Raw genomic sequence first — 11,626 nt, forward strand, 5'->3', positions numbered from 1 at the left:
AGTTTTGCGTGATCAATGCATGCATAACCACTAGGTACGTTTGGCGGAGCTGTATTAAAAGAAAATTTCTAAAAGGTGTTCGAAAAAATCTATAAAAGGAAAACCAACTGTAATTCTACAACTACTTACTTACCAAGTAGATTACTTACCAAGTAGATTACTTACCAAATAGCTTCATATTTATGATGATGGAATGCTGAGAACAAATTAAAACTCCGAAAAATACTTTAACAATTGAACATATACGTAAAGGATGCCCAGAAATCGCTATAAATGAAGTTGATGTTTGACAGTGAATGCCAAACCAATCGGTTTTTGTTAAGAAATGTATGTCCGGAGAGGCAACCCTGCGTAGTTACAGGCATGAATAGCAGTGCGCAAATTTTAATTATGCTCGCTTCTAGGCGCCAGTGCACTGGCTGAGAGGACGCGCTAATGCACTGGCTGAGAGGACGTGCTAGTGCACTGGCTGAGAGGACGCGCTAGAGCACTGGCTGAGAGGACACGCTAGTGCACTGGCTGAGAGTACCCGCTAGTAAACTGGCTAAGAGGACGCGCTAGTGCACTGGCTAAGAGGACGCGCTAGTGCACTGGCTTAGATGACGCACTAGAGCACTGGCTGAGAGGACGTGCTAGTGCACTGGCTGAGAGGACGCGCTAGAGCACTGGCTGAGAGGACGTGCTAGTGCACTGGCTGAAAGTAGGCTCTAGTGCACTGGCTTAGAGTACGCGCTAGTGCACTGGCTGAGAGTACGCGCTAGTAAACTGGCTAAGAGGACGCGCTAGTGCACTGGCTAAGAGGACGCGCTAGTGCACTGGCTGAGATGACGCACTAGAGCACTGGCTGAGAGGACGTGCTAGTGCACTGGCTGAAAGTACGCTCTAGTGCACTGGCTGAAACGATGCGCTAGTGCACTGACAAAAATACGCTCTAGTGCACTGGCTGAAAGGACGCGCTAGTGCACTGGCTGAGAGGACGCGCTAGTGCACTGGCTGAGAGGACGCGCTAGTGCACTGGCTGAGAGGAAGTGCTAGTGTACTGGCTGAAGGGACGCGCTAGTGCACTGGCTGAGAGGACGCGCTAGTGCACTGGCTAACAGGACGTGCTAGTGGACTGGCTGAAAGTAGGCTCTAGTGCACTGGCTGAGAGTACGCGCTAGTGCACTGGCTAAGAGGACGCGCTAGTGCACTGGATAAGAGGACGCGCTAGTGCACTGGCTGAGAGGACGCGCTAGTGCACTGGCTGAGAGGACGCGCTAGAGCACTGGCTGAGAGGACGTGCTAGTACACTGGCTGAAAGTACGCTCTAGTGCACTGGCTGAAAGGACGCGCTAGTAAACTGGCTGAAAGTACTCTCTAGTGCACTGGCTGAAAGGACGCGCTAGTAAACTGGCTGAGAGGATGCACTAGAGCACTGGCTGAGAGGACGTGCTAGTGCACTGGCTGAAAGTACGCGCTAGTGCACTAACTGAGAGGACGTGCTAGTGGACTGGCTGAAAGTAGGCTCTAGTGCACTGGCTAAGAGGACGCGCTAGTCACTGGCTAAGAGTACGCGCTATTGCACTGGCTGAGCGGACGCGCTAGAGCACTGGCTGAAAGGACGCGCTAGAGCACTGGCTGAGAGGACGCGTTAGTGCACTGGTTGAAAGTTACGCTCTAGTGCACTGGCTAAGAGGACGCGCTAGTCACTGGCTAAGAGTACGCGCTATTGCACTGGCTGAGCGGACGCGCTAGAGCACTGGCTGAAAGGACGCGCTAGAGCACTGGCTGAGAGGACGCGTTAGTGCACTGGTTGAAAGTTACGCTCTAGTGCACTGGCTAAGAGGACGCGCTAGTCACTGGCTAAGAGTACGCGCTATTGCACTGGCTGAGCGGACGCGCTAGAGCACTGGCTGAAAGGACGCGCTAGAGCACTGTCTGAGAGGACGTGCTAGAGCACTGGCTGAGAGGACGCGTTAGTGCACTGGTTGAAAGTTACGCTCTAGTGCACTGGCTAAGAGGACGCGCTAGTAAACTGGCTGAGAGGACGCTCTAGAGCACTCGCTAGTGATCTGTCTGATATATTTTTAAACAAATTCCTTTCATGGAATTATCTGTGCTGTCTATATATTTTATTCGGTCCTTTGTCTTCCTACCCGCCCAAACTCTTTGTTCTATCCTGAAAGAACAACGAAGCACCCGAGACAGTAGTCACGTCAAAAGACAGTCGCGTCCGCTTGCAAAATGCGGTGGAAAGGAGGGCGCGGAAGGACTGGGAACAACAAGGCAAAGGAAGGAAAAGGTAGCGATCGGAAGGCACTTCAAGGAAGTGGACCCATTGAAGCACCAGAGCTATTCAGTCCGACGTCTGCGATCGAAGATCACGAGTGTTCCTCATCCCCTCTCCCTCTCCCGAACCCCTGGGGCACCGTTGCTGTTGAGAATGAAGGCCGAAGAGGCCCCTGTCTCCCTGGCTGGCAATCTCTGCGTGTCTTGGAACAACCTTGCATGCGACTTTCTCGCTACTCGAGCCCAACGAAAGGAATCAAAACCATAAAATTAAAGCTGTATACCAAACTAAAGACTAAGGAGGAGGTGGGAAGAGCAGATAGTTAAAAGAGAGGAGAAGTCTAAAACAGAGTGAAGGAGGAGGGAACGGTGGAGTGACAGATGAAGATGGAGGCAACACATTTTACTTTGTTGACTTGGCCACAGTTTGGAACCAGTTGATGATGATGACAAAACTAGCTGAGGTAACATACCCGGCTTTCCCGGCTTCTGTTATGAATCAATGTAAAAAATTAATTATATTTAAATTAATGCCAAGTTCTAACTGTTTTTGTATACTTAGTTTGCAAATTCAAATTATTTGAACAAATGTTGTGTTTATATGATGGCAAATTAGAGGAAGACTGAATTAAGATTCGACAATTATATTCACTTACAATATATAAATAAAATTTGTTTGTAAGATATCATATTTTAAACGCACACATTGTTAATACAAAAATCACAGATTGACAATTTTATTCCAAAAAGAAAGTTCATAAAAAAATCTGCAAAGTTCCTAACTTAAGTTTAAGACCGAAAACTTATTTCTTATAGGCCAAATAGTTTGCTGGTTAAAAATTCTTTTTGTATTATTTTAATGATTTTTTTACTAGGATGCAGCTATCTAGGTATAGAACTTTTATTTGGTTTTATGGCAATTATTTCTAAAACTTTGTGTTTTTTTTTTGCAAAAATCCTTCATTCATACTCATTAAATATTTAATTTATACTAAACCATTTGATTACTTGATCTATTTCAGTAACAATTTATTCTGAAACCTAAAGAGAAAGTATTTTCAGAGAAAGCGATGCCAATTCCCCATGGGCAACTTTATAAGGGTTCAGAACTCGGTATTTCTGCATGTAATAAAAGGCTAAGGAAAATTTTAATATCTCAAACATTCCTTTGGTTTTTCTCATCTCACAGCGTAGCGAGGAACGGTCAGAATAAGAAGTGCATGGAAGCCTAACATTTAGGAAATAGTTAAAAAAAAAAATCTATAGAACTTTGCAACACTACGGTCGCGGGAAGAGTTCAGATGATTCCTGTTTTAATTCATAGGGGCCTGTTATTTTCACGAAAATATTTGAAACATATGTGTTAAAACATTGTACTACGTGCTTGGCATAGTTTCTTTAAGGTGCATTGCTACTATCGACCCACGAATCACAGCCATTTTGTGCGGAAGCGAAATCGTCCGGAATGACCTGGCAAAATAAGGCAGCGGCGTCTCTGGCAGAAGACCGCCAATTACGAGGAAGAAACCGTTGGCGTGGGCCTATCTTATTACAGTCTAATGAGCGATCAGAATCTTTTTTTTTCTCGCGAAAAATTACCTGCCTCCAGTAATTACTCATTATCTTAGCGGGGGAACCATAACGGATGCAACTAATTTGAAATGGTATTATCCTAATCATGCTACCCCCTCCTATTCCAGGGGAGGCACTGAAAACACAGCAACACTCGGCAAAGAGAATAAATAAATACAAAATTATAAGAATTATCAATTTTTCAACCAAATCGCCAAGTATCAATGGATTCGCGATATGCTTAACGTAACTTCCCTGCCAAAAGGCAGACAAACGCCGACTCAATATGCCTAAAAAGTAAACAAGCTCAAAACACGCAAAGTAGAAATACATATTTGCTAAATCTTTATTAAAAATTTACCATCTATACTACTCCTAGCATTTCTTGCAACCACGATTTGAAAAATTCAATTAGTCGATCATGCAAAAGAAAAAAAATTATGCGTGGCCTTAACCAAACTTGAAACTTAATCTTAATCATAAAATACTTATACATTAAATTTAACCTTATTTCAAATAAGTGAATTATTCGCCAAGGACACGGCTACAACCCAGAAGCCAAGATACTTAAGATAATGTCCGTGAAAGCCTGCGAACATTAATATCTTATTTTAAATAAACTGTGCCCTAACCTAAATGCATACCTAATTTTATTTCTTAAAAGTCCCACTAAAAATTTAACGACGGTAACGTAAACAATGTTTTACGAAGTCCTGCCGGGCATGGATATTTTATATTTATAATATTTATTCCACCGTCAATTTACGAAAACAAAATAAAAATAAAATTTAAAAATAGTGATGTATAAACTCAGGGAGATAAATTATTTAACTCAAGAGTTAATTAGTAGGGTGGAAGCAAAATAAATTTTCTGAATCACTTCGGCTTTTAATAAAAGAAAAGTCGCCTCTCTTTATTTCCTTTACATTATTCACTCGACCATTAATACACATATTTTTTTCCCTTTCATTAAACCATTCTCAGTAATTATATGTTGAAGCAACAGGAAACTGCATTTAATTTCAATATCGCACATAATTACATAAATAATTCGTCAGCGTACTCGATGTCCCGGAGATCGGTGGGTCGCCACAGTCCTGCGAGTTGTTCGTAAGTGACACTACGTAGCGCCAGCAGTACGATGTTCAGGCTCGTGCACGGTGCCTATAGTCTCGTTTTTTAGATATCCACTACAAATTTTTCGGGAGATGGCTGTTGACTTGCTCTCACTCACTTCAAACCTCTTAAAATAGAATCACACTTCACCAAGTATTTTTTTTTCTCTCTATATTTTTGCAAACAATTCTTATCATATATTTAAGTCTGTGTTTGTTCGCTTGATCAGATACGAAATTTCCACACAAGACTACTGTGAAGATTATAGTCGTGTATTTTGTAGTGTATGAATTATTTTTTGTTGGAAATAAAAAAGTATTAAAGACGTTACCTATTTTTAAGTAAGCTCTTTGACTATAAATGGGAACAGTTTTTTATTCGGATCATGACATTTATTATTTATTTTATAGTTGCTAATTATTATAAAAAACTTACAGTTAGCAGCTTGGTTAATGACGAAATATAACCTGAATTAACTTAATAAGTTCGTTTACTTTGGATTAATGTATGAAAAGTATAGACAGAATTCCTCATGGTTTGGAGACTTATGGTCCTTATGTTTGTGGTTTCGTCTGTTGCGGTCGTAGGGCACACATTGTATAGGGCTGTAGAGTGCTGCCCAACTGTATCAACTAGAAGCGCGTGCAATTGTTACCCTTAGCGCTTCCTTGCACCAATCCAACTAATAAGTAACGTTCATTAATTCAAGTAGGCGGGCCCCTTAAATTGTACCCTATTTTAAGAAGGAAGACGATGATTCTTTTCCCACCCCATCTGTGTAGGAAACACTTGTACTTATTCCAAACAAAAGAAACAGTTTCTCTTTGAGAGGAAGAAGTACGTGCGAGCGTGGATGCCATTTGGATCCCTCCCCCTCCCTTCAGCGAGCTGTTCGCCACCCCGCTCGGATCTAAATCACTCGAGCAAGAGGGATGCGCCAGAAGGGCGGAAGAACTTTGGCTCTTCGGTTTAAAATTACGCCACCAAGGGTGCGAGTCAGCTCGTGTTTGTTCCCGCCCCTCCGCGCGGGCGGCTGGAAGAGGCTGTCTGCGTGTCAAGAAGGCGGCGGCCTGGCCGGGCTGCCAAACGGCGTCGCGGGCCTCCGGATGTTAAAAGCGCCTTTCACAAACCTCTCGATATTCCTTCAAAGTATCTGATTGCAAACAGCACATGTTTGCACTTGTCTACACAAGACAAGTTCTAAAGTTTCGTGTTAAAACATGTATTTTTTTTGGACAGTGAAAATATACGCAAGCGGGCCATTATTCACCTACGTTTTTAGGTACTAAAAAAATAAACATGGTATTGTAAAGTGATATAGGGAAGTGCTGAAAACTTTCATATTTAACGAATGTGTTGGTTGTGGAGAAGAATATAACGAAACAAAATAACGTGACGAGTGGTTTTACGTAATAATTGGCTTTACGAAGGCTGCACTCATTGTGAAAATGTGTGTTACGAATGTGGAAAAAAATTACTAAAAGGAAGGCATGTGCCATAGTGAATACCTACTTAATTGGGAAACACAATGGTTTAATATGTAGTTCGATAGTGAACTGTTATTTTTAATACCGTTACCCTCTCAGGTGAAATAAGTTTCTAAAATAACAATATTTGTTATATTGCTCTAAAATAATTTTTTTTACGGTTCCAAGCAATAATTTATTAAATAGGAAACTATGATTTTCTAATAAGATTTTCCAATTCCTGGTCCATCTATCCCATACCATGTGGACCATCTCACCCATAGGACTGTTGGATAGATGGACCATACAAACTTTCTTTAAAAAGGGTAAGAGTTATAAAAAATTTTCAGATTCAATCTAGGCCCCTACTTATATCCACAAACGTAACGGAAATATCTCTGCGCTTCACCTGGACTAATAACATATGTGGTTGAATACAAGTATTTAGAGTAACATATAAAATAAAACACACGGCCCATCTCTCCCAGAACTACCCTATTTGTTATTGACGAGAGTTCAAGTAAAGCGAATGACAAATTTCTGCTCCCGACAAAAAATATCAACCATAAATGAGCTTAAAACAATAGACCACGTTTCATATTCTCAAATCGTTACTTACCAAGGATATTTTTTTGTTAATTTTTTTTTTTTTACTTAAAAGCACTATGGTGCAAAGCGACCGGCCCTTCGCAGATTAGTTACCCAGCACTTTTCCCTCCTTGTTTCTTCTTGTCTGAACGTTATTCACACCGAAATCGTTAAGCTCATTTTACGACCCATCTCGTCCCGCCGACGTCTGCGACTCCACGGCGAAGTAAGAGGATTTCCAAGCGAGAAGACGATTAGGCGCAAATGCTTGTCCTCTCTTCGGTCACCATGCCCAAGGGGTTTGCGCGACCAGGCATTGTGTTCAATCCGGACCGCGATTCCAAATTTTTTTTTAATCATCCTGAAATGCAACACTTAACTCACCAGTGTTAAAGCAGAAGGGAACTAAAGCTGCCCTTCCATTAAATTGTACGTTTTTTTCCCTTCAAAATTTTGCTTAAGACATTATAAAAGATTTTTAGAATCAAAAATATAGGGGAAAAAAATTAATCTGAAATATTTATAACTTATTCCATTAATATATTATATTTATTTTTAAATAGATTTATTTGTTGCAACAGAAGAAAATTTATTAATAAACCAGTCCTGAGGTGATTCACCTCAGAAGCGTACGCAGAATTTCAATTTTTGGAGGAAAGGGGGGTTATCCCCTTATATTATCCTCCCCCCGTTCTTAAGCTTTTGTTTGACCTATTTTATGGCATTTTGTTTGTTTTGATTCTTGTATCTATTTTATTTATAAGAAAAATAGAGTTATTAATGTGCCCCCTAATAATATTTCATCAGTTGTTAGAACATTTTAATTTTCATATATTTTTATAACCAGGTAGCTGTAACTGCTAAAATTATGTTTAAAATGATTTCTATGACTTTCATAAGTTTTTTCGTGGCGCTAATGTGGCCAAGGAACTTTTAAGTGTGAGGCATCACGCCAAAACCGGTGCGTAATTGCATTTTAATGCCATTGGTTTCATTTTAAAACAATTCATGCTTGATGTTTCAATGTACAAGCATTGCATATTAAGATTTGTTTCAAATTCATGTCGTCGGGGATATGCCACCAACTATTTTTTTTTGTAAAAAAACAAAAGGGATTCTGGAAACATTTTTTTTTGCCTAATTGTGTCGAGGTCATTATCTAGACGTTTCACAGGGGAGAAATGCATTCAATTGAGCCTATACAGTCATATTTAAAAATAATATTATTCGAAAAAAATCAGAAATAAAAAAGAACTGAAAATTCTACATGGCGGGTGAAAACGAGCTTTAACGGCAAACCTATTTTGTTTTCAGTAAAATAAACGTAGCCTATTTAGCAAATATAGTTATTCAAGGTTTGTATGTGTTAATAAAGTAGTTATGCATTCAAATAATAACATTATAAAAATGTAGCGAGGTGACGCAGTGGATCCCGGTTTGGGCCGGCCACCCTGATTGGCTGTTTTCTACGGTTTCCCGAAAACCGCTCCGGGATGCAAGTGCTAAGGTGGTTCCTTGCTATAGACCATCACTGACTCCTCGTCAGTAGCAGTTGACTGTGCCTTTGTGAATGATTGTCTTTATTGACCACCAACTAGCAGTTGATTTATTGCCTCGATGTTAATAAGCATTTGTAAAGTTTTTTTATGCAATTAAGCTCGTGGACGCTAATGATTTGTTAAAACTTGTACATCTGTTTTCACAATAAAGTAATAAATAGTAAAAACTTATCTTTATGAGCCTTCTTGAAACTTACTTACCGTATATACTTTTTTTTGTAATAACTTGCATTACTTTATTCTGCTTTCATACATAATATGTTACAGTTTTAGTTAATAATCAAAAATCAATTAGTCTTCTTTAATATTTTCCTAACCCACCAACATATATTTTTTCTATGACATCTTCAATAAACATAATACTAGCATAGAGAAATACCTGACAAATTTAACCCGTCCATAATCATGATTGATACATTAAACAAAACATAATTGACGCTGAACATAAAATTTCACATATATTTATAAAATATGTAATGATAACGAATCGTTACAGCACCAATAAAATAAAATAAAAATAGAAAAAAAAATATTGAAACTACCATTATTTACAATGATAAACTACCCAATACGCAAAGGGGTTTGGGAAGAGAAAACAGTTAAAAAAATATTTCGAGTGTATGTTCCCGTGATTTATTTCAAAAGTGTGCGTTTCAAACACTCGTATTAAACTCGGCAGATGTGCCTGCCTGCTGTGTTATTATTTTGTTTCTTTAAATTGGTGTCTTTGTACGATAATTTTTGAATATTCATAATAAAAACCACCATTAAATGTTTGTAAAAGGATTTGCCGATTTCATAAATGTTAGTGTAATGGTTTTTAGAACAAAGCATAAATTGAGAGCATTAAATCATATGGTATAAGTATAGTTTTGAATTAACCGTTCGTTTATAGCCTTTGACGTAAAACACTTAATATTTGAAACATAAACATTGACCAATAACAATTTGATTTTCTCAAAATGCTATAAATTAGGGGTTTTTCTAAGTTTTGGTAGAAAAATAATTTGATTATGGGTGATATCCTCAAAATGAAGAGTTTTAAACAGAGGTTTCATATGAACGGTGAATTTAAACTGTTCATCATACGATTACAATTTTCTTACTTCAAGCTTGGATTGAAATATAAATTGGGCTTGAAGTTAAAAAAAAAATTAAACCCATTTTAAACCCTTTATATGAACGATAATGTTCTTTAACAGTAGTACAGAGCGCTGAAAATGTACATTTTATCTTTTGTTTACGTATGATTGCCGTTGCTACGATACCTGACGTAAATATGTGCTGTGTTCACAGGAATAAAAATAATTTTTACTAATTATTTTTTATTGTGTTTTGAAAACTATTTAAGGCCTTTTAAAGACGTTTCCAAGTGACAGTTTGTTTGAATTACTATTTATTAATGATTATGAGATCGTTTAATTTTGTTTCTTTTTATTTCCTGGACGGCACCCTGTGATTGGCCGAGGCTTTGGCGGCGCCTCAAACTTAGCGCCTGGCGCCGGGAATGATGGGAATTCGAACGTTTTTTGGTCCGGCTGATGTTATTATAGCTTTCAATCAGCACCTCCTGGCGGAAGTAACTAAAATACAGTTAAGTTTTCGTGTGCGGTCGTGATTAACGTCTGTGTCGGTGCTGGATCGTGCACGGAAAAGTTTTGCACCATCCGCAAATATCAACATATAGCACGTGTCAGTGTACACGGTCCAGCTATCATAAACCCAGGCAGGTCATACTGAAAAGTTCGTTATAACACCTTTTACTGACGCGCTGCAGTTTCAGGCCTGTTTACACTGTCGTGGTGACGTGAAAACTTATTTGTCGTGTGGCCTAGACTTGAATCTGTTTAATTACAAACACTGTTACTGTTTTCCAAGGCCTGAATTTTAATAACACAACAATAACCCAGCAAACCTAGACAATCAATATCAGAGGTCTTGAGCAACAAAGGTTTTTGTTGCTCTATCGCTCTGAGTTGGCCAAGTTTTATTCTGAAAATACCCTGAGAAAGAACAATTTAAGAATTTAATGAACTGTGATAACATTACTGGAAACCATATTGACTTTTGTTTGGGATGTGTCCAACATATTTGGCAACTTTATTATTTATTTTTTTTTGCTTTTTGGAAATTATATTTTACCGAAGGAATGGAGTTGAAATGGTCTATTGTCTATAATAGCGATATTGATAAATCTTTGCACACAGTAACAAAGAGTTTATAACAGAGTGTATGTATATATATAAGTAGATAGGAAATACCGATTCAAGGAGAGGCGCAGGATCCAGGATCCGGCGGCCATCTTGGATGACGTCATCTAATCCGTATGCTAATCCATGCTAATCCATGCCAATCTATGCTAATCCATGCCAATCTATGCTAATCCGTATGCCAATCTATGCTAATTCGTATGCCAATCTATGCTAATTCGTATGCTAATCTATGCTAATCCATATGTTAATCCATGCTAATCCATCCACCATTTTGTATTTCTAGAAATTTCCACCAACTTCGTATCGTGATGTCACCGTTGCACTTTTCGTCACGGCCGCCATCTTGGATTCGAATTTTTTTTATCGAACGTCAACTTTTCGAAATTCGATGTAATCATCAGCCGCCATCTTGTTTCGTCTGCTGGTGGCCGCCATCTTGTTTTCGTCTGCTGGAGGCAGCCATCTTGTGACGTCATATAGTTCTGTTGGCCGCCACCAGGTAGCAGCAGGAATTATTTTATTTTTTCTTTAACTAAAATATTTTCAGTGCCGAGGCTGGGATTCGATCCATGGGACGTGAAAACGTCCAGGATGTAGAGGTTAGAAAGCAGGCACCTTACCAACCAGACCACGAGACCAGTTGGGATATGTTGGAATAAATAATCTATATATGCTACGTACTGACGGCAAGTTTATGATAAATGGGGGGGAGGGTGTTTTTGCCTTCCTTAATGCATACCTAAGGCGCCACATTTGAAATTAAAATTATTATACAGCCGCCATCTTTAATTCCAGCACAGACTACCAGATGGCGCTAAATTCAAAAATTAGTTGCCAGAGGCGC

Source organism: Bacillus rossius, assembly GCF_032445375.1.
Source record: "Bacillus rossius redtenbacheri isolate Brsri chromosome 4 unlocalized genomic scaffold, Brsri_v3 Brsri_v3_scf4_2, whole genome shotgun sequence".
Classification (NCBI taxonomy): Eukaryota; Metazoa; Arthropoda; class Insecta; order Phasmatodea; family Bacillidae; genus Bacillus; species Bacillus rossius.